General features: G+C 39.1%; 1 long non-coding RNA gene across 2 annotated transcripts in view; it reads left to right on the forward strand.

Annotated features, from left to right (window-relative positions):
• LOC107315280 (uncharacterized) overlaps positions 1-23,599 on the forward strand; it is a 117,303-nt gene that overhangs the window by 64,634 nt on the left and 29,070 nt on the right. The window contains exon 1 of one of the 2 annotated variants that reach the window (XR_001555852.3): positions 19,364-19,444. The exons of the other annotated variant lie outside the window; for it this stretch is intronic. This is a non-coding gene — a long non-coding RNA (uncharacterized LOC107315280). Of the gene's footprint in view, positions 1-19,363; positions 19,445-23,599 lie in introns of those variants that run through there. 2 annotated transcript variants of the gene reach the window in all.

Below are 23,599 nucleotides of genomic sequence, written 5' to 3' on the forward strand. Positions count from 1 at the left end.
AAATCTAACATTAATACTGGGTATTGACATACTTCTCCAACAGGACATTGATCCAGCAAATACAGAACTAGAGGCTTGCAGAAGTCATAGATTACAACTAAATTGCTTAGCACACTTAGAGCAGATGGGCTGTCTCAAAAACAAGACAGGAACACAGGCCAGACTCTTCAATTGCCACCTGATGTTCTGTACACTCCTTAATCAAGAACTAAGGAGTATCATTTCCTGTATGCCTAAGGCACAAGTGTCAAAATGTTGCTGGTAAATCATCTCAGGTGGGCTTTAATGTGCAGATAGACACCACAGGTGGAACAGGGCAGCTCCTGCCTGTAGAGCAGGAGGCCTTTCTGTTGTTCATGCAATGCAGCTGCGAACACTAATTAGCTCAGGGTTAAAACCTGCCCCCTCAAGTTCAGGGATTCAGGTTTGTCGGTGGTGGAAGTGATTTTCTAGCTGTTTCTCATCTCCTTGCATGTCTGTGTGGCAGAGTGGAACTGGAGCTGCCCAAGCCATCGTGGAATCCATAGGCATCGAGGCAGAGTGGAACCCTTGTGGTTCAGGCACACTATTTTCTATAATTAAGTCACAGTGGACATTTGGAGAGCACTGCTGAATGATTGAGAGCCTGTGTACAGCTGGGCCTGCTAACAAACTCTCTGCTAGTCCAAGGTAAGGATTGAATTCAATATTCTAACTTTGTTGTGAAAGGTTTTAATTCTTCAGTTTCAATGCTCCTACACTAGTTTCCCCTGTGTTAAAACTACATCCATGACTTGCCTAACAGTAGGGCAACAGCAGAGGGTCCATCCAATGTATCCTCATTTCTCTGCTAGTGTAGCATCCTTGTGGTTAAAATGATGCTGTTCCAGCCAGTGGCTCTGAGTTGCTGTAGGATAAGCATATTCCAGGGACCCATCAGCTGACATTGTACTTTATTCCCTGCCCAGTAGACTCTGGGCCTTCTGTAATGTTTATGTCTTTGAATTCTCCCTGCATTGCCTTTTTTCCACTTCTTCATCACCCTCTGTTTCCCACCCGTGTCTCTCCCTGCCCACTCCCTTACCAAGTGCATGTCAAGCTGTGCTTATTTGGATGGTACAAATTATTTCAGGAAAATCTCTTTAACAGAAGGGTTGTACGAGGTCTGTGGGAGGGGAGGCCTGTGGATAAGTGGCTGGGCAGGAAATCTGCAGTTTGGCTTTTGGACTGACCTGCTGCCTGTTTTGAGCCCTATTTAAACTGCTGGCTCCCAGTGACAGCTGTGGGGATGACAAAGCGGTGGGTGAGTGCTTGGTGCCTGCCTGTGGAGCAGTGCTGGGCAGAGGCAGTAAAGACAGCACCAGGCTGCCAGCAGCATCCAGGCTGAGCTGGTGCTGCACTGCTGGAGGCTGATTTTCCCTTTCTCTTCCTGGGTTTATTCATCCCATGGCTGCAGGGATGCCTCATGGTGGTCTACAGCCCCTCACAGGGAGCAGTGGGGCAGCACCGAGATCTGTGTTACATGGCAGTAGCAATGCATGTGGATAGAGAGAAATGCAGAACAAGCCTTGGATCACCTCTGAGTTTGCCAAATCTCTGTGAGGATGTAGAGCAATTAAAAATAAAATGCTCGCCCGTGTTACTGATGAGTAATGCTTGCAGTCAGTAAAACTGAAAGGACTTTAAGTGGCTGATTTGTTTTCCATTAGCTGGATTGCTCTGTATTCTTTGCAGTTCTGCCAGCCTGGGCTGTGGAAATAAAGCAGTCAGGTTCAGTTTTCCTCAGAGCTGGTTTCTAGTCAGGTTTCTTTGGGCTCAAATCAGCAACTGAAGGAACTGGGGTTGTTTAGTCTAGAGAAAAGGGAGCTGAAGGGAGGCCTTATTGCTGTCTTCTAATAACTGAAAGGTGCTTACAGTGAGAATGGGGTTGGTCTCTTCTCACTGGTGACAGGACAAGGGGAAATGGCCTCAAGTTGCACCAGGGTAAGTTTAATTTGGATGTCAGGAAAAACTTCTTTATAGAAAGGGTTGTTAAGCACTGGAATAGGCTTCCCAGGGAGGTGGTTGAGTCACCATCTCTGGATGTGTTTAAAAACCATTTGGATGTGGTGCTCAGGGACATGATTTAGCAAAGGGTTTGTAGAGTTAGGATTGTATGGTTCAGTTGAGCTTGTTTTGGATGATCTTTCGGGTCTTTTCCAACCTGAATGATACTATGAAGAGCAGGGATTGCAGAAGTTTCCTAATTACTTCTGTTTCTCTTGTGTTTCCTGAAGTCTTGTAGCCAGATTTTGGACAAAATTGGTTTACAGAGGCACAATCTGACTTCTTTTTTCTCCACGAGGCTGAAAAAAAGTCACAGGCACCAAACTCAGCACTGGTAAACTGTTTATGGTGACAGAGCTGTCTCTCCTTAGGCAAGCTGATATGCAGTCAATTGTAAGTAATTGTAAGCACAGTAGATGTACTCTTTCATTGTACAAAACAACAACAGAAAGTCATGATCTCCTCCAGTATTTCCCTCTTTGTTTAAAATGAGAAAATCTTTGGCCTTAAGGATTCTATGATTAATATAAGATTAGTAACTGTGCAGTTAGAAGTGGCATTTACCTGATGAGGTATGCTAAGACTACTTTTACTTTTTAAGGAAATACTTTGTAAGTTTTTTGCTTCAGGTTGGCAGTTCATGTGCTCCCTTCTGGTTTTTGAGCTTGTTTCCTTCTGAGGCAAAACAAGGAGGGATACACTGCAACCTTTTGTCATGCAGTTATCTGTATTCCTGGAGAGTGTCACTATCTGGTGTGTGACTCATTCATGGCCTCTGCAAAGCTTTTTTTGGACTGGATGTTCTCCAGAGGTCCTTCCAATCCCTATGATTCTGTGATTCTGTATTCTAAAGAAGATAAATATCCATTAGGCATATTCCTATGCTATTCCTTCCTTATGCATCAAGTTGTGAGATGAGGGCTGCGATATCTGAGTATGCACAAGATAGATAGGAAATGGGTTGTCTGTGTAAAAGAATTGAAGGGTAAATACAAAACTGCATAAGGTGTACAGGCTAAGGTAGCAGCTGGGTTTGTATATAGAGCAAAGAATGAGGATATTTGCTGATATGTGTATTTTAATAGTGGCTTTGCTTGTGTTTTGTGTGAGCTGTCACTATTTTGTGATTTCAGAATGATTTTGAAAATGATTTTTAAGCTCTGATGCACATAGGTGGGTGAGCCTGAAAAGAAATCTTAGTTTTAATTCACCTGTATTAATGATTACCTGGTCCTTACCAGCATGGCTGGCCTATTCATCTAAAGAAACTCTTCCCAGGACTTGCTTGTACTGTCACTGAAGCTAAGCTTTTACCTTTTACAGTTTGGCATATTTCCTTTGCTTTTTATGCCACAATGAGCAGCTTTCTATCTTAGGACGCTATAACTCAAAACAGTTTATATGAAACTCAAAAAGTCCTTGTACCTTGTGGATGCAAAGATAAAAGTCTATTGTGACTGCAGTGCTTCAATGAAGCAAGGCTCATTGAGAAAATCAACACTTTTCACATAGCAAGCTAAACTAGCACACATGGATTCCTTTCTGTGAATCTAATGCATTGGTCCTTAAACTAATAGATCGATCTCTATTGGTAAACCAGCCTATATAAGTATCTGCTAGGGATGCCATGAGATCACACAAGAGTATTAATTTTCTCCTTCTTTAGGTACTATCTAATCAACTGACAGCACAGAAAGAAGTTCAGTGCAGTTTGAGATACAAAAGAAATGTCCACTCTGTGTTTGCTTTACACATCTGTTGATTGCAATTGGGCACTAAACACAGTAATGGCGGAACTTAGTTTTCCTGACCACTGGATTAAAGGTAACATCAGTTTTGTGAGATAATGAGCAATGGAGGAAGTTAAACTAAAATAAGAACACTGGTTTTCAGTAAAACATGTTCTTGCCCGTACATGGGCAAGAAGAAAATGTGACACATCTGGTAAATACTTCAAAGGAGGTATTTGTGAAGAAGGGCACAGGGTCAGGAAAAGGTAATTCATGGTAAAGATAGCAGAATCTCAGACACTTTTTCATTGTAGGGAGCACTGTGGATATAAAGGAAATGCTCAAACTGCACAGGAGCAAAGACTGATAAGACTTGAACTGCAGAGATTAAGGTGTCTGTTTCCAGGCAAAGGGATCTGGGGATTGGATCATTATTGTGCTATTAGCTGTTGGTTGGAGATAAACAAAACAAATGTTTGTTCCCAGGAGAAAGAGCTCTTAGAGGTTAACTGACATTGCTAATTTGAAAGTCTCTTGAGGGAGATGGCAGTCTCTCATTGGAGCCAGGATCTTCACAAGCTAATTTGAAAAAAGAATGGAAGTATTTATTCTGCACTGCACAGTATATGGTGATTGTTCCCTTATCTTCTGCAATTATTTTTAGTATTAATTTCCTTGAATTGCTGAGTCTAAAATATATTTATACAGGATGTTCCTTAGTATTTAAGGGAAACTTATGTGGGTGTATGAACTTGCAGCCCTGGTTGATGTCTGTCCACGTTCTTATTCTGTCTCTAATGCCAACTGAAATGAAGGGATCCCAAATAAAAATGACTAAGCCTTTCTTTACTAGGAGAGTGGTGAGGTCCTGAAACAGGCTGCCCAGGGAGGTTGTGGATGCCCTGTCCCTGGAGGTGTTCAAGGCCAGGCTGGATGGGGCCCTGGGCAACCTGATCTAGTAAGCATGGAAGTTTGGTGGCCTGCCAGGCAGGGGGATTGGAGCTTCATGATCCTTGTGGTCCATTCCAACCTGGATCATTCTGTGATTCTGTGGTCTGTGTTAGGAGAGAACGTGAACTTCAGAGCTTTGCACTGGTCTCTGATAGATGGTGGGGCAATACTAAAAGATACTCTGGTAATGAGAAACTGTTTCATTTTTATTTTTTTTTGCACCAGGGAGATCTTTGAATGTAGGGTGACATTATAGGTGTTTCCTCAGGACTGTTCTACCACTCTTTTCCCATGAGGAGGATTCAGATTGCACAGTGGTTTCACTGGTAGGACTGAGCAAACTAGGAGAAGGACCAGGATTGGGCAGTCACTCCTAGGAAATTAAACATTAATGAAATGTTTTTGTGTTGTTTTTTGTTGTTTGGGTTTTTTTTTTACATATCGGATTGCATGTAGGCTCTAAGGACAAGACATCAAAGGCTTTTTCACATAGGTTTTCTCCTGCTCTGCTTTATTAGTGTGTATGGTGCCCTGAGGATACAACAGGCGGAACTGTAGAATGTCTCATGAGCAGTTCAGATGTGAAGCTATAGGTTTGCTCTAGACCAATGGCAAATGAGGCCATTGTTTCAAACAGGAGCAGTTCTCAGGAGAACTGCAGCCCCTAGGACATCCTTAAATAATGCAACCCAACCAAAAGTACAGCAGTGAAATAATCGAAGAGGCATCAGTGATTTTTTTTTTTGTTTGTTTGTTTCCAATATTCCTTCTGGAGTATATGATGTTTTAGGCTGGACTCTAAATGCACTCTGAGAATGGATTAAGTATTGTTTATGAGTGAGGTTCTCCCACTATCAAGCTCAGAGCTTTCCAGCTGGAAATATCAAAGTGTTTGGCAGTATTATTGGTTTAGCAGCTCTCCTATACACTCGAGCCCTCAGACAGGGTTGAGCCTGTGCATGTATTTTCTCTTTATTTGAAATTACTTTGGTCATTTCCAGTGTTCTGGTTTTGCTCTTTTGTTTATTCATACCACCTTTACAAGCCACTAAAGGAAATTCAGCCTTGCTGCATTTGTGGCAGTAGCATTTTGCCTTCTACCTTTTATTGTACCTATTTGTCTCTAGCAGCAGCCAGCATGTGGGTGGTTTGGAGAGAGATTTACATGCTGATATTGTAGTAAGGCTCCTTTTTATTCTGTAATTTAACTGGGAAGATTGAAACATTTTACATTATTTTGCCTGTGGTAAAATAGACTTATTTCAGCTTCTGTTTTTCCTTTCTTCTACTTGTTCATTAATATTCAGAGTTTATCTTATCTTTTCCCCTCTTCATTTGGTTTGTAAATGATTCCTTTGCTTGCTCCTTTATTTTTAAGCCTGTTTTCAACTTTTGTTTAATCTCCTTGTTCTTCTTTTTTCTTGTTTGTTATTAAATTTTGAGTTAGCTATTTAAGTTTATCCCTTTTCATATTCATTCCTTAAAATGCCAGCTGCTCTTTTTCTCTGTCTTCTGTTTAGCCTGAGTATGTGGAGATGGAGTTATTCCTCCAGTGCACCACAGATTGCCAATTTTCATGTAGTTTGCTCAGGAGCCAGAGGCTGGGGGAACTTTAGCCTGCCATCTTCCCCACCACAGCAATTCCAAAGTACACATTTAAGTACATGGGTGCATCTGAGCTCTGTCCTTGTTGTCTACACCATGCAATGCCACATGTAGCAAAGGAGCTCCAAAAATAATATATAATAATCATGTGATTGATGAGTGGGACACAATAGAACTGACATTTAAAGAAAAATAGGAAAATCACGACACAGGAATATTGTGTTATTTAGCAGTGGAAGACATGAAAGCCAGGACAGATAGATACAGTTCTTCTGAAATGTCATACAATTTGTTGTGAGCAGTGACAATATTGGAGTTTTTCAGGGGCATTTGTCATTGTCAGCGGCAGGTCAGTAGATTATATGGTGCCAGTTGTGACTATTATGACAATTAACTAAGTCCTTGAGGGTGAAAAGAGTCTTCAGTTTGCTCTGTATACAGTTTGACTAGAACTGGTCTAAGTTTTACATAGAAGATCTGCTGAAAAAATGAAGGGTATTGTTCTTTTGTACTGTTACTTTGCTTTAACAATTTGTTATGACTACTTTGTCCTCCTGATTTTAAATTGTTTGAAAGGTTGTTTACTGGTAGATGCAGGGCATCAATTGATGTCCAAAAAGAATGCAGCTTTAATTCTTCATTTCCTCTTATTTGCAGAGCTTTTGGGGGGTAGTGGGGGTGATGGGGAGCAGTTTGGTTCATGCATTTAGGATTTAAGAGTGCAAAATGGAAAACTGGCTTCTCCTGATATAGGTGCTCAGGACCCTTCCTAGATATCTTCTTTAAGAGTACCTTAATCCATCAGATTATTGTGATACAGTCTATATTATTTAAGAAAATGATATGTGAGTTATCTTAAAGGCAAGAAAATGGAGATTACGTGAGTGGGGATGTGGAACTGATACTTCCATTTTGGTATTGCTTCCGGAAGGCTTGGTTGTGTTTCTCAAACCTGAATTTAGATACCATTTCCAAGATACAACCTTATCTAATGGTGAAAGGGGTAGGAAAAGAGTTGCTTTCACTTATTGCCCTGTTTTCTGAGTGATCACAGTTGCTATAGGCAGCTGTAATTGAAGTGTTTAGTGTTTGCTAAATACGGTTATTACCTGAGGGTTCTTGAAATACTGTTTGCATTTTTTATGGTCATTGGATTCTCCTGATTACCAGATGTAATAGACTTTTTATGCTACAATGCAACTGTTGAACATTTTAATTGGAATGCCATGTCAAATTTTTAAATTAAAAATCAAATACTCAAAGCACCAGTGCTTTTTTGATTACTAAAATTAAAACCTAATTGAATTCTCCCACCAAAAAAATATCCTGTGGAAATTTAATTAGAAAAGTGTAAGAGCTGATTTTTAAAACATATTAATTTTTAATTAGGAGAAATCAGAAAGGCAAATTAATAAGTTTTAAATTTTCCAAAATACAAATATGAAGATGCCGTGTAGTACAGTAAAGTGAAGACCCAAGTCCAGTTTCCCAAATGACTATATACACAGCGCTTGAGTCCCACCTGAATAAAACAAGAAGTAATGGATACCTGTTTCTTTGAATTCTCATTAAAGACATCATCTCTGGCTGGGAGATGAGGAGGGCTACAGTGAAAAGTAGAAGTAGATTTGAATAAGTATTTGGAGTAGGGTGCAAGAAGAGAGAAGCTAGCTGGTTATTTTGCACTGGGGTATGAAATACATCCTTGTCTTCTGTGTTCACCTGTTGACTGGGGAAGCTGTCAATGAGAGTATTGTTGTAGGTGCTATTTCCAATGCCTTAGCTCCTCTGATGTGTTGCAAGGTATGTAAATCCAGGGCTCTGCTCCAGAAGCTAGGCACTTTGAGTTGGATCTTGCATGGCTCTGCCTTTGTTTAATTTACCACTGCATATCCAGGAAGAGTCACATAACATTAATAGGGGTGGAAAAAAATCATTGACAATCTAGGTTGGCTCAATTTGGCCTTGTCAGGACATTTCCTATAGATTTTATTGGTCTGTAGTTGCACACCAAGTGTCAGTCAGTGAATTAGAATAGTGACAATGGCCCTTGGGAAAGGAGGATGCCATCATTAGGCAACCAGACTGGAAGGGATCACAACTGTATTTATCACTAATTTTTCTTTCACAAAGTAGTTCTGTGTTTTGTGGTGCTGAGTAACTTCATGATACTGCAGTTAGGAGACAATGGAAAGGAAGAAAAATAAAAAGATTAACTCCAGCTCTCTGGAGACTCACTGCTTAATGATATACACTTAAATGCAGACGGAATAACAAAACGAAGAATGATGCCTGTAGGGCACATTCAGATCTGTGGTATCTCAATCTCTCACTGCTGAAGCCAGGACAGTGTGGGGCATTTGCTCATAAACTGCACTTGGAGAGCCAGGGGAGACGCACCATAGATTTCAGGCTCTGAATTGTTTTCCTGGTGCTTTACTTAAAGTGTGGCGCCAATCCCTTCAGCTGTTCAGCTTTATCACTATCTTGTAAAGCCTTCCCTTGCTTAGAGAACAATGAAAAAGGAATCTGATCATGGAAAGGGAAATTGAAATGTGAACCCCAAACCTTTCCTTATTCTTTTCTTCAGCTCTAAAGTACATTAAAGCTCTGCTGCACACCTTCCCGATTGGTCAGCTTGACTTGTAAGACTGCACCTTTGTCAATGACAATTCTGGTTGCAGTCGCATTTTTTGGGGGGGAAGAAGTTAAGATGGAAGGGTTGAAACCGCACATCTACCACTTCCTGCACCATAGTGCTAGTATAAAAAGGTGGTATACCTGCTTTCTTCCTGCATATGTGAAAGGAACTAGGGCAGGTAAACCTATGGGATTCTCTGAGAAGGTTGTTTCTGCCTGGTGATTCATCTGACCCTACATTGCAAATCTTGTGTTACCAGCCCTGAATGCATGTAAATGTTTATACTGAATATAGAAAGGAAAAAAAAAAAGTACATAAAAAAGCAGTTTGGGAAATGAAAAGTATTGGTAAACTGCACTGGGAAAAATTCTGCTTTAAGGAAGAAGATTAAATAATAACATGTGAAGCATGAAGGAAAGTATGTGAATCTGAAAGCAGACTGAATATAACAGGCTTTTGGCAATTTTGATTCCAGGCATTCAGAGTCCCAACCTTTTACTCTGTCCTAATGTGTACTATCCCAGTTTTTTTTCTTCCCTACAGCACTATCATTTGGCATCTGCCAATGCCAGATTAACTCTTACGCCACCCTGGTCCCTCCTTGCATGAGTAGATCAGCTGAGTTTGGTAGAATCTTATGTCTGTGTACAACAGAGCAGTTTGTGAACTTTGCAAAGGTTTGTAAGTTTGAACCAGAGATAGCTAAGAAGACTGGTTTCTTTCACATTAGTTTAATTAGTCGTTCTTGTAATGAAGCCTTATTTGTAGCAGAGTAATAAAAAGACTGCATTGTGACATAAAAATTTCCAGCTGAAATAGAGCAAGGTAATTACGGGTTGTCCACTGGGTTGATGCAATAATCTTTCATTTCAGAACAGCTGAGTTCTTTAACCCAAATGTAACCATCTAGCAGATGCTTCTGTCAGCAATGAGAGGCATGTTTCAATCTATCTAGAGCAGAAATGATATATATATATATATCTCAAAATGTGAATGGTGAACAAAGTATGCAACTTAAGTATCTTACAATAAATAAACTGGCACTCAGGCAGTGAGTAAACTTTGAGGAGTTATAACACTGTGGTTTGCAACTTGATACTCCTATTAAGTGCATTATTTGTTCCATAAATTAAACTGCTCTTTTTCAAGTCTCAGCTCTTTCAGAAGGTACATTCTGGTTGCTTAGTGTTGGTCCATTGGGTACTTTCATCACTTAAACGTTAGAAATACAAAGCATTTTATTTTAGATAGATTCTAATAAATTTTGTAATTAAAAGATTTTTACTTTATTTTTGTCAGGAATTACTTCATGCTTGATAGCAAGAGGTCATGACATACAAGTAATGTTTATTTATCGAAGTGACAAATCACTGACAATTTATGCTGGGTCTAGCTCTACACAATGGGGTTACTGTGGCTGTGACAAACTTTAATTACACAGGGCTAAGTTAGAGACCCAGATTATGTTGTGGTATCATAGAATGGCTTATTCATTGTATTCCTGTCAGTTTCCATGTTGTGTGGCTGTGTATACTGAATGCAGAGGGGTGTGTGGATCTGTTGGACTAATCAAAGACAGATGTTAGGTCTGGTGACAGCAGGGTCATGTTACAGCAGAGCTTTAAATGTTTTCCCTTAAGAAATGGTGGATATTAAATCTTCTGTGCTCTGCTCTGGTGTGCAGCCTATGTTGTCATGCTTGGTAGCCACTTGTGCCTGCAGTGAAGTCACACTGAAGGACTGGAGCAACCTGATCTGGTGAAAGATGTCCCCTCCCCATAGTAGGAAGATTGGAACTAGATGATCTTTAAAAGTTTCTTCCAACCCAAACCATCTTATGAATTTATGATTAACACTTGGTAAGGCAACTACATGACAAATTGGGATTGTGGATACTTGGCCAGATTCTGTGGCATTAAGTGGGTAAAATGGGATGATGATGGAAGATGGGAGCAGGGCGGTAATGGGAGGACAGTTGGATTAGATAATCTTGTCGGTCCTTTCCGACCTTGTGATTCTATGATGATGAATCACTGATACAACTCTGTGTGGGTAGGAAGGCCAGATTCTAGCTCACAATGAGTGAAATAATAGTGAAGTGCCTTTACAGGAGGAAAAAGCATAAAATGGGGTGGGGAGGGTTGAGGTGTAGCAGTTTTGAAGCTTGTATTGTGGATTCAGTGAGTTTACTTTCTAAAGTGATTTGCGCTACTGCATGTGGACTATCATGAAATTCCTGAAATGCAACTACTGAAGTCACATCTGCAAATGTGAATAAGGTTCATATGGAGTTATGCATAGATGAGTACTGAAGAAGATGAGCCCAGTCTAACGATCTACAGTCAGAAACTGTTGCTGCATCAAATTGGTTCTCAGTTCTAGCATAGGCTGCCTGTGCCAAGCTTGTATCTCATATGATCTCAGTCTGTGTCCTCAAATGTCAGCCAACACAAAACTGCTCAAGTTCTTATGAAAATGTGGCACAAAACAGTTGGAACTGGAATTAAAAAAAAAACAAAAACAAACAAACAAAAAAACCCTAAGTACATTACCTGGATGAATGGCTACTTTTAATAATGCTGATATATAGCACTGGAAATGGAGGAAGACAGGTAAGTGCTTCAAGCTGTGCTCATCACAATGTGACCGTGTTTAACAGCATAGCTCCCAGACACATGCCAGCTCCACGAACCTTGAAAGCTGACTTCACACATAGCTCAGACTTGTGTCTGGTTACATGAGAAGCCGCATCAAGTTACTATTCATGCAAATATATGCATGAGGTGGTTTGTTGCATTTGCTACCCAGTGAGCTTTCAGATTTGGTCTTGACCTCGAGCCTTATAATGATGGTAAGGGATCTTGCTGTTGCCTCCTGTGGACTAGATCAGGTGTTCAACATATTGGCCTCAGAGAGAGTTTGTGGTGGAAACTGAAAGGGCAAAAGTCAGCCCTTAACCTTTGGCTGTGCTCGGTTATTAAACACAGTTCCACCCAGCTGCTGAGTGTGGTTATAAGCTCAGCTCTATGTAGCCCTGCTCTCTCATTACTCTGCCAGGCTGTATGCTTGCAGCAGCTTTCATAAGGTGTTCAGCTTCAGCTTTCTTCCTCCCTTTCCCTCCCATGTGCCAAAAATGTGCCAGTTACAGAACAAAGGAAATATCACAGAGTCAGTTTGGTGGGAGAGCTACAGAGACCAGCAATTACCTGCTGTTATCACTGTGGCTGTGCTTTCTGTCATGTTATATTTCACATTTGCATAGCTGTGTGTATTTGCTCTTTCATCGCTGTTGTATGCAAGCTGTAATCAGTTCATTTTATGGCTGTCTTCAGCTAAATTCTTTGTTGATTTTAACATGACAGAAGTTGAAAAGATTACATATTATAAATAGATAATTAATATATCAGCACAGCTTGTTGCTCTCTGTCTCTCCATTTCTTTATGAGAATCAGTTTTAATGTTTCCTTTCCCTTTCTCTCCTCTACGTAGACAGCCTGAGAATTAAAATGAAGCCTGACAGCTTGATTAAAATTTCACCTGATATATTTCTGTTGCAAGGGGAGGATTCCTCTGTCTTGAATAAATGGGTCATATGTAGGGAATGAAATCACAGATCTGTTCCAGATAGGGTGGTTTTGTTAAATTTTGACCACAGCTTAGGGTATGTTTATATACTGGGATTTTCATTAAACGAATAGATATCATAACATTGGTGGAATTGGTTTCAGAGCATTGTTTTGTGGAAGAGCTGTACAGTTTTTGTTTCTGAAAGGCAAGATGAAGCACCGAGTTGCACCAGTTGCAGATAAAGTTAGAATTAAACTCATGCATCTTGAAACTTTTGTCACCTGAACATCTTTTTACTCTCAAATCACAAGTAATATCCATAATTCATGAACTAGAAAGCATCAATTTTACTTTAGTTTGTAGAAATATAATAATTTTTCAGTTGCTACAAGAATTTCTGCAGATTTAAGCCCCTTAAGTCCGCTTTGCTTAGCTACTTTCCATAAATCCTTTAAGAGTATTTTATAGATCTAGAGGTCTTGTGGTTCTGCTATGGAAAACCAAAGCAGCACAAGCTCATTTCTGGGGCTTATGAAGACCTTCCTTCAGCTTTAAGTAGAAAGCTTAATGCCTACATCTGAGAAGGATAGTGGAGAATAGGACAGATATCTCTATGATCTCTTTAAAATTCACAAGTCTGGTCCCTTTGCAAATACTATGCTTGCTGAAATGAAATTTTCTTTTTCCCCATCTCTCATCATACCATCCTCAGCCTTTCCCACTGGGTTACACTGTAAAGGACCAGTACACCCTTTGTTGCTCAGGGTTCAGGAAAGCCTGACTAACTCAAATGTTGTGCCAATTTTGTTCCCTGACTAGCTTTTCCTCCTGGTATTAAACCTTGCCAAAGCCAGCTGAGGTACATGTGAACTAGGACTGTTTCCATCAGTGTATATGTATATATGCAGTGTGACAATAGTCAAAGGTAGAAAAATATTTAATAAGGACCTGAAGAGAAGGACATACTGCAGAATAACACTAAAGAGATTTAAACATGGGGAAGGTTTAATATCTGAAGTGCAGCAGAGGAACTGAAACTAAGAGGATCCCCAAGCCAAAGCTCACACCACCTTAAGCAGAACTTTTGTAGATTAACATCATTTAAATGGTCAGAATTTAGTTTCAATTGATTAGTCTTTTCCTTCTGGGAGACATTCTGCCCATAACTACAACCTGTCTTAATCTTTTTCATTTCAGTTATGTAGCAGTACTGAAGATGCACTGACATAATACACAAGCACTGCTGCGTACTTTGAATATAGTGCAATTAATATTAGTGCTCAACCTCAATGAATTCAGCATTTCTAAAGATCCAAACTGGGAGTTGACAACAGTTGAAATAAGTGCAAATGTCTTTTACCTCTGCTGATATACACTGTTGAATAAAACAAACTCTAGTGTTAAATTATGATCAGACATAAGTTTAAATGATAATTTATTGCAACAGTTTTTTAAGGATTCCTCTGTAATGAGAAGCCTTTGAGAACCCGAATGCAACAGTTTGGAGGATAAAAATGCATTGTATGAATTTTTGGTTTTGAAAAATCCTGAAATGCTGCTGCCTGAATTCACTCAAACACTTTGGAGACTTTCCTTTTTCTTTAATGGATAAAGCATTTCAAAAGAATCTCCTGAAATGAGCTTGCATTTGTTAGTAAGCCTTTTGACCTCTGTTAACTATTCTGCAAGTCTCTGATGTGCTGTAGTTCAGTAACTGGGCAGCCTTCTCAGTGTTGTGTTTTGATTCTTCTGCCTTTAATGTAAGATAAAACAGTGTGCTTGGAAAGAAATGATTTCCTGGAGATTCCTAAGAAAATAGAGGGAATTTGTATGCACAGCAGTCATATTAAAATGTTGGCATGAAGAACTTTTGGTGGTACCCAACTTGTAAAATATGCTCTGAAAAAAAGGAACAAATTATTTGGATGGACTTCAAAAGTTCAGAGCTGTCCTCATTACACCTTGAATAACAATGATGATGCAAGCAAGACAATGCAGAGTTTTGCTTTGAAGTCCCTTTCAGATTCTCAATGCCATTTACCCTCTGTGTATTAGAAATGAAGCTGAGGTTCATCTAATTAATAGAGCTGGTCAAAATTTGGAATAATTTCTGCAGGTGAAACTGCAGTGTTTTTACGCTTTACCCTGGATTATGTGACACAGTCTAGAGTATTAAAATGAAGCTGTCTTTATCTCCTCCATTACTCAGTTGAATCTGAAAAAAGTAGATATTGCTATGGTAAGACTGGTAGCTGGTAAATAAACTGGTAACTGTACATTAGTACCCATTGCAGTGATGAGTAACAGCAGCCAGAGCCATGAGGTTACATACAGAGAACTCCAAACATAGCAGGAGAAGAGCTCTGTACTCACTGATGCAATCTTGGTAGTAGGCAACCACCAAGCTGATAGTGTGTTATGTAAGAGATAATTTAGCCTTGTAATTAAGGGAATATTAAGTGCATAATTGCATTTATTCATTTAATTAAGTTTGGCAAGTTTGTCCTATGACGTTAGATATCAATTGCTAAAGATACCCATTTACATTTAATAAGCATAATTTGTGACTTGCCTTATTTTGTTATTTGCCAAGTGAACACCTAGAGAGCCTTTTTAAATGGATTAAGCAGGGATACAAGCTTAATGCATTGCAAGAGCATAATTGTACTTTTATTGCTCATTAAATTTTGAGTTAATTATGTAGCAACCAGGTTTACGTTTTATTATATCAAACCTTAATCTGAGGGCTGTTAGAACTAATCTGAGGGAAAACAACTTCCAAATGTACCCTATGAATCCTATTTCAAGAATGTTTAAGAAAATCAGCAGTGCTGTTTTTTGAAGAGAAGGCATTAATACACTGCTATGGTCACCCATCCAGATGTGAGCAGCAGCACTCAAGAAAAGGCACCTGTTCATGACAGATTGAATCCACCATTTAAGAACCTTCTTGAGTGATGCATTGGTATCTTACTGTTACAGATTCTCCTTTCTTAAAGAGGTGGCCATGTTTTCTTCCCTTTCTATCCAAGTTTTGTCATGTTTTGAATGTGTATTTTGCTCTCTTAGGTAGGTAAAATAGGTAAAAAACTAATCTAATAGGTGAACTAGGTAAAATAGTCTATTTTCTTTCCTTTGGTGAAGAATCTGTTCTGGGTACATTTCTGTTGTCTAAATGAATGTTTGACTTTTTAGTGTCAAGTGCAAAGAAGTTACCAAAACGCCCAGAAAAAAGATAAAATACATCCAGAAAGGTTTTCTAATTTCCTGGATGTTCTCTGTCATTTCTCTTAGTATAGTATCTCCTTCTCTACTTTTATAAAGGCAGCACACTTAGCGGACAAGTTGAGATACTCTGGTTATGTGAAGACATTTAAAGTCAGTGGGGAACAATCTCATTTGCAATGTTGGCAATGAGATACGAGGGTGGAAGAGAAATGGAGGGAAAAATTCTCACCAAAGTGGTCTCTAGGAAAACAATCAGATCCTAAAATCTACCCAGGAGCTCCTTAATTGATGATTTTTATCTGTTGATTTCATACTGTTTTAGGACAGACCATTGCAAACATGTTTCACTTGCTCTAACTTGTCCCAAACTGTGTGTCCTGGCTATGGAATATGGACTATGCAACAGTGTTTCTCTGTCCTGAATTCTTAATATCCATGAGCTTTGAAATACTATAAGGTGCATGAGAGACCCAAGTAGCTCTAGAAGTATGCAGTACTATGCATATGCAGCAGAATATTATCAGAGAAAAGGTAGGTTTCTGATTTCTGCAGATAAACATTGGTGGCTTTCTTTGTACAGCTGGAAAAGAAAGCAACCACTTACAGAAATTTCTTTCCATACGAGTAATGAAAGTGATTATTCACATGTGTGCAATTCATTTCAAATTGCTTTTCATAGGGATTTACTTATCGGACAAGTACCTTTTCTGGTTAAGCAGGCTAAACATGCATAATTTGCATAAATTAGTTCTGTGGTGCTTTGCGAATCTAGATGTGACTTACTGTCCTGAAACCTCTGCTGCTCATTTTAGGCAGGCATCTTTTTGGTGGAACTCTTTGATTTTGGTAATAACCTCGGTGACCTGAACTTCAGAGTTTCAGAAAGCACTTTGCCAGATGCTCCATGTAGCTGTCATTCCCAAGGGAGACTTTTAAAAGGAAAATTGAAATTGTGGACACTCCCCCTCCTCCATACATAAGCTTTTGTTGGATCAACCTCTAATCCAGAATTTAATGCTATCTGACTAGGTGTGAACAGACTTGTCAATGAAGCAGAAAACAGGACACAGATGATAAAACAGTGAGGTTAAATAAAGATAAGGCAACTTACTTGTAGAGCCAGAATATTCCACTTGAATGATTCCAGTGTAGTAATTTTAATCCTGCTAAAATTAATCTTTTGGAGGTGGAACCAGGATATATTTGTCTGCTTCCAGCTAATGTGGGTTTTGCTTTGTAAAACATGTGGGATTTTATTAAGTTCCATGGAAATAATCTGTTTAAAGTGATTTAAACCACATACTACAGTGCCTGGATTTCAAAGAGTTTGGTATTCAAAATGTTGGTTTCAAATCAGCACAGTAAAGACAGTTGCTTAGATCTCAATTCTGTCTCAGACTTTCATCAAAGCTAGCACTGAGCTTTGCCTCAGATTCCAGGATCACACCTAAGTACTACTCCACAAATGCAACTTAAATAACCTTTTCTTATGGTTGAATTTGGAGTCACATATTCATTTGCAAACCACACTGTAAAAGGTTTAAGAGATCAAATAAATGGAAACCCTGGAGCAAGGTCATGGCTGATGTAAATTTCTTCAGCAGCATATATTATGTCAATTTGTATCAGCTGAGAACATGACTAGCTTTTTCCTTAGAAAGACAAGTAAATGCTTTCTGTTGTAGAAAAGAGGTTGCATAAGTAGCTTGTTTGTTTGTCTTTGAGTTTGCTCCATCCTGCACCTCAGATTATAGAAAATTGAAAGCTACATGGAACCGTGTTGGCAATTGAACTTCTACCTAAGGAAGTTCCCAGAATCTCCTGCAAAAATAAAATGTGTTCATGTGCTTTAGCTCTTGGCAGAGGTGACTTAGTAAATCCCCATCTCTTCTGATATCTGAAGCCTTGATATTTTTCTAGCAGATAAAGCTGAAATGAATGAGGTTTTTCTTGAGTCACCCTTTGTGGAACCCTTGGGATTGGTTTAATAGTTGTTATTGCTATCAATGCCCTAATCACACCTTTGACTGAAATGGAAGCATGCCCTCTGTATGTTAGGAGTCACTGAATTGTCAGTCTATTTCAGCCTGTCTTGGTCATTATTCAGCAAATTCTTTTTCTTCTGCCAGATGTTGAGGACTGTGGCTACTCTGCCAAGATACACTCTCACTTCTCTTCCCATCTCTCATGACTATGTCAATGAACTGACACAGCAGGCAGTGCTCTTTTGGTTAACCTTGCCACCTTCTTCCAATTTTCAAGGTACATGATAGCAGCAAAAGTGTCCTCCAGAATAGGTATAATTTTTGAATTGTGTTTCTTTTCCTGAGCTTTGCTGCTTTAATTTAATTACTTGAAGTCAAATAGAAACAAATAGAAGCAGTTATGGTCATTCAATAATTAAACTGTAATAACATGAAAGTGGCAGAGGAAGAACACACAAAAATAGGGGAAGATCCTCAGTTAGATCATCCTCCACCACCTGTGGACATTCAGAAGCACATGGGTTTGATTCTGTGCTGCAGGTGTCATGCACATCAGCTGGTGGTCTACACTCACCAATGATCTGCAAATCACTTCAGTGCTCATGGTTCCTGAAGGCTTCAATTTAAATTTCCAGAAAATCCTCACAGAGGTAAGACTGGTAGACCAGGTAGGATATTGGCAAGAATTTGATCATATTATTTATACACACTACACTCTCACTATGATTGCACCAAAGCAATGTTAATTTAACTATACATTCACCTAAATATCATTGCTGATTTTCATATTCTCCAAGGCCTGGTATTCTGCTCTTCCCCTGATATCCTCTTCCAGCTCAGGTTTTAACCAGTACACAATGATAAACAGAGGACAGTAGAGGAACAGGTTAGCGTCAGAGTTATTATCTTCTGGCAAAATGATGTCTTTGGCCAGCTGAAGTTTGCATGGCATGATTAGGTCATTCCTAAGTAAATTATCTGTGGCTGTAAATAAGATCATAGCCAGAGATAAGTCTCTATAACACCAGAATTGTCTAGTCTTAACTCAAGACATTTAGGATGAAAAAACTGGGAATGAATTTCTTGAAATGTGATATGAAAATTCAACACAAATATTCGATTTAAACAGAGACAGTGATGTGTTTGGCTGTTCCTGTTGCTATATTGAGAATATTGTTTGCATTATTTATTTTCTGATGCTGTTAAGTTCAGAAAGAATGTACGATGATACTGAATGGATAAATATTCTTGGTATAAAAATTAAGAAATGCTCATGGTAACTGGTAACTAGTTAGCTGCCGACAAAAAAAATAGAGTAGAATATCAAGTGCTCTGATGAAAGAATGTGGTGGGCAATAGGAGCTATCCTTCACTTCAGCATTTACACACAATTGTGATGATTTATGGTGTAATTCTATGTTCTGTTTTGTTTTCCCTCATTTGTCCCATTTTCCATGTGGTTTTCTACCTGTGGTGACCACTAGATTAATTCTTTACCTCTTTTTCCCCATCATTTGGTAGTGATGTGGTGCAGTCTTCTTGTGACTTGGTCCATCTGTGTGGAACTGACAGTTCTGGAATTACTAGGCTTTCTGTGACATGTGCTGTTAGCTGTCTTCTGATTGGTGGGTGTTGCTTTGTGACTGGTTTTGGCTGACCAGAGGATGCATCCTTCAGCTGGTTAGGAGAGGGGCAGAATCTCTGTCTGACTGGTGAGCTTGGGGACTGTAAAGGTAACAGGTTTCAGAGCACTCTGGCTGACTTTCTGAACCCTTAGGCAGGGGTTGCAGGAGCAGAATCACCCCAACTGTAATCTAAGAGCAAGTTAGAGACCACCTGGTGAGGCTGTTCAAGTCTGTGAGACCTGATGACATGCACCAGATTTGGGTATGATTAAAGCAAAACCAGGTCCAATGCACAGTAAACATTTACACATGGATTGTTTGTTTGATAAGCAACTGGTGTGGATGAAGGAAGGAATGTTTTTGGTGTTCCAAACTTTGTCACTAGTTACTGGAAGAAAATGCAAAGAGGCCCAAAGGCTTAATTTGAGGTTTAACAGTAATGCTGGAACAGCATCACAGCTCTTAATCAGACTTTACTCTGTGAAAGTTGTTTAAACATTTCTGGCATGCTTCAGGAACTGAATTACAGTTTGGGTGAGCACAGTGCAACTTGATTTGAAATAGTAGTCCTGAAAGGAAAAGGAATGGTGAAGAACAGAACAAAAGGAAGTATGAGCATGCAAGATTGTAGCAATAAACTACATGAGAGGAAATGAGGCTAAGCTAGAGATTTTAATTGAAATACCTTGTTTAATTGTACAGGATAAAGTCCAGGAAAATATTCAAGCAATTTCAGTAACACAAAGTCATACTTTCATTTATCTTCTAGCATTCTGGCTTTCAGTTTCTTCCAGCCTCTGTAGGAAAAAGGTTCAACCCAAATGTCAGATCTCCCCTTCTGAGTGTTTCATTTTGTTTGGACCGCTTCTGAAGTTGCAGATTGTGTGTGGCCAAATACACCTTTCTAAAATGCAGACTGCCATAGTAAAAGTTATGTTAAAGGACAGGAAGTCAAGTGTTGATAAGATGACATGTAGCTTGCGATGAATTTTCTATTTAGGAAAATATAAAAGCTTAGGAGCAGAGTTAAAAAGTTGTGGCTTTTGGTGAAAATAAGAAATACCTGGTTTTTGTGTGTTCAGGCAGCTCATGAGCATACCTAGATACAATATGTAAAATATGTGTTTTTATTGAAAGAAGTAGTAAGTACAGCTTAATATATTTCATTAATGGTCAGATTCAATCTTATTATAAGGAGAGATTCCTTTACATTAAGCTACCATCACGTCACATCTTTTAACTTAAAGCTCAGGGCTCATAAGACTTTTAAATTGCTAGGAGAAGTAATATAGCTAATTCAGTAGTCATTACTCTTTTTTTTCTTTAAAAGTAAAATTAGCCATCCTCTCTATCATGGTGTTAACTTGTTTGGCTTTTTGGGATTGCCATCAGCAAAGATGTAAAATTCAAGTCACAGCAACTGGTGTTCACAAAGCATTAAACTGTACTTTTCATAAGTGTAATAATAGCACACTGAATGATTACTGCCTCTTTGACTGCCTTATGCTTTCCATTAGGTGGGCCAGTCCTCTTCTGATCCAAAGCTTTCAGGCAGAGTTGCAGTGTGCTGTTAAGCAATCATGTTCCTTTAAGTGGTGCATGAAATGATCCCTGTTCTTGCTTTATTAAGTGTTGCACACAGCTGAGGTAGCACTGCGATTAGTGTCTTTGGTTCTCTGTTCATCTTTGTCATGGTTCAAAGCTGGTAGCTGTACTGTGCAGGCAGCAGAGCCAATTGGTACTGCTGCTGTTTCACTGCTGCTCAGGAGGTGAACCACATGAAGCAAAGCACATCATGAGCATGACACGATGTGTTGCATGTCTTACTACCGAACTGCTAGTGCATCAAAAATTATCTGCTTGTGTCATATCTCTGCATAGGCTCTGAGAGTAGAATATTTGATATAACCAGTAATTGTATGAATTGACAGGTGAAACACATATAAACTTGATTGGGAAATAGCTATGCTTTGCCTTGAACTCTTCCAAGCAACATTTTATTCAGATAGTATGTTCTAAACCACTGCCTTTTTGTATTATTTGGAATAACCTATTTGTAACTCTTTGTTAAAACGCATCTGCTTGAGTTAATTATTCCTTCTTCTATTTAACTGTTACTCTATTTTTCTCTTTGTGTATCTGAATGTAGCAATGCATTTGTACTACAAAAAGCAAAGCAGACATTGGTGACTTATCAATCCATGTTTCATTAAATAAGTGGCTCACAAATATGAGGCAAGTCCATTTCATATCCTTACACTGAGACCTTTTGCCAACAGTACTTCATCAACAGGATCTAATTATAGTGAGAATTTGTCTTTGCCACTCATGTGGTATAAGAGCTGAGTACAGAAAAGCCACTTTGCTTATTAAGTATAAGAAAACCAGATTTCAGGCTTTTTAAAAAATTATTATTATTACTAACATAGCCTTCTCCAAAGCTACCACATTGTAGACAGCTGTTTGAAAGCCTGCATACGATACTGCTGATAAAATAATGATACTAAGGGATAAGTGGGCAAAAATAATGTTGCTCAGACGTGATCCATGACAGGTAACAACACTATCTCATTTAGGATTCAGTTATTTCCCATTGTTGTACAGCTCTGAAGAGTTAGTAATTAAAGAATGGGTCTTGCCTTCCGTTTTGCCTTATCCCAGTGATTATTGCTGCCTTTAGTTTGTCAGAGATTCCAGTTTCTCCCTCAAGTTCTCTTTCATTGAATGCTGATTGTCTTCTGGAACATATTCTTTGCAAATAGTTGTGTAGGTTCAACCCTTTCTATGCAAGGTTGGGGTGGTGATGTAGTGTAAGCTACAATAGTTACATTTGTGGTCTTACTCATTTTGAGCTTTAATATATTCACCATGCTTCTGTATGTTAAACTGAAGGGCACTTTATCATAGAAACAACTTTCCTACTTTCAGATGAAAACTATGCAAGCAAACATAAAGCTGAAGAGAGAGCATCAAAATTTGCAGCTTCAAGAGCTTTTAAATAAAGGACTGAAACAATCATATGGCTATAAACCCCATATCACCTGCTAATTGGAAGCTACTCATTCTTTGGACTTCCACAAAGCTCACTAAGGGGTCTTTCTCCTCCAAGCCTTGTCATGTTTGCTCACTCAATAGTTCTTTTCATCTTGCTGAAGGACCATTTACAGAAACCATAGATTTACCTGACTCTTTCAGCAGAGTTCAGCAAAACAACAGGCAGTAATCAAAGTGCTCCCATGACACTTGGAGGATTCTGCACTAGTAGCAGTGCAGCTTATGTCAGAATTTACTTTGTCACTAGAAATATTACCAGTTTTCCCCTTAAGGTGTCAAAAAATGCTTCATAGAATAGACTGATTTAACAAGTAAACTTATCTCGATTTATTTATGGACTTTTACAGACACTGCATATCCATGTGATTTGCATGAAAACAAGGAAAAGAAATCCATTTGTACAGTGATCGTTTCTTCTATGGTAGTAGGTGACTTGAATGTCTCTCCTTCTTTAAAGCGAACCTGTAAACCCAGTGAGCATCTAGGAAATCCATTCTGTGCACAGCGCATTTTCCCTCCTGAAGCTGATGGGCGCACATGCTGCCATTCAAATTCTTCTCCAGCAGATGATGTGGCACTGTACAACAAAGACTTCACATCACTGTGTGAAAATTGAACTTTTGCAATATGATCTATTTCCTATGGACAATCTATATATGTAACAGTCCTGGCCAGGCTGAAGGGGGCTCTGAGCTCCCTGATATAGCTGTAGGTGTCTGCATTTCTTGCAAGGGAGTTGGACCAGGTGACCTTTTAAGGCCTCTTCCAACTCAAATGATTCTATGAATAGAGGTGAGATTTGGCCCTGATTTTTCAAAGGTCACATTCCTATCTTGCTTCGTAAAGAACAATTCCACGTTGTTCCTCACTACCTGAGAGTGTATTTTAAAATTAATCTCCTGGCCATCCTTCTGATTGACATCTTTATATTTGTGCTGCAGGATGGTTTGAAACAGGGTTATTTCCTTTTGCACTCTGGAATCAATTAAGGAGAAAAAAAAAAGCAAAACCCAAAACAAAGCCACAAAATTGATTAATATTCCAGGCCATCCATTCTATAGTTTCAAAAATCCTCTGCACACAAATTCATGCTTGCTGTGTCCCAGGAAGCATTTGGTTCAGCTTGCTGAAGGCCTTGCATGTAGATCATGTTTCTCTCCCAGAGCAAAGTATGATTTTATTTTTCTT

Source organism: Coturnix japonica, chromosome 5 (genome assembly GCF_054131305.1).
Source record: "Coturnix japonica strain WE chromosome 5, WE-NBRP24, whole genome shotgun sequence".
Taxonomy (NCBI): domain Eukaryota; kingdom Metazoa; phylum Chordata; class Aves; order Galliformes; family Phasianidae; genus Coturnix; species Coturnix japonica.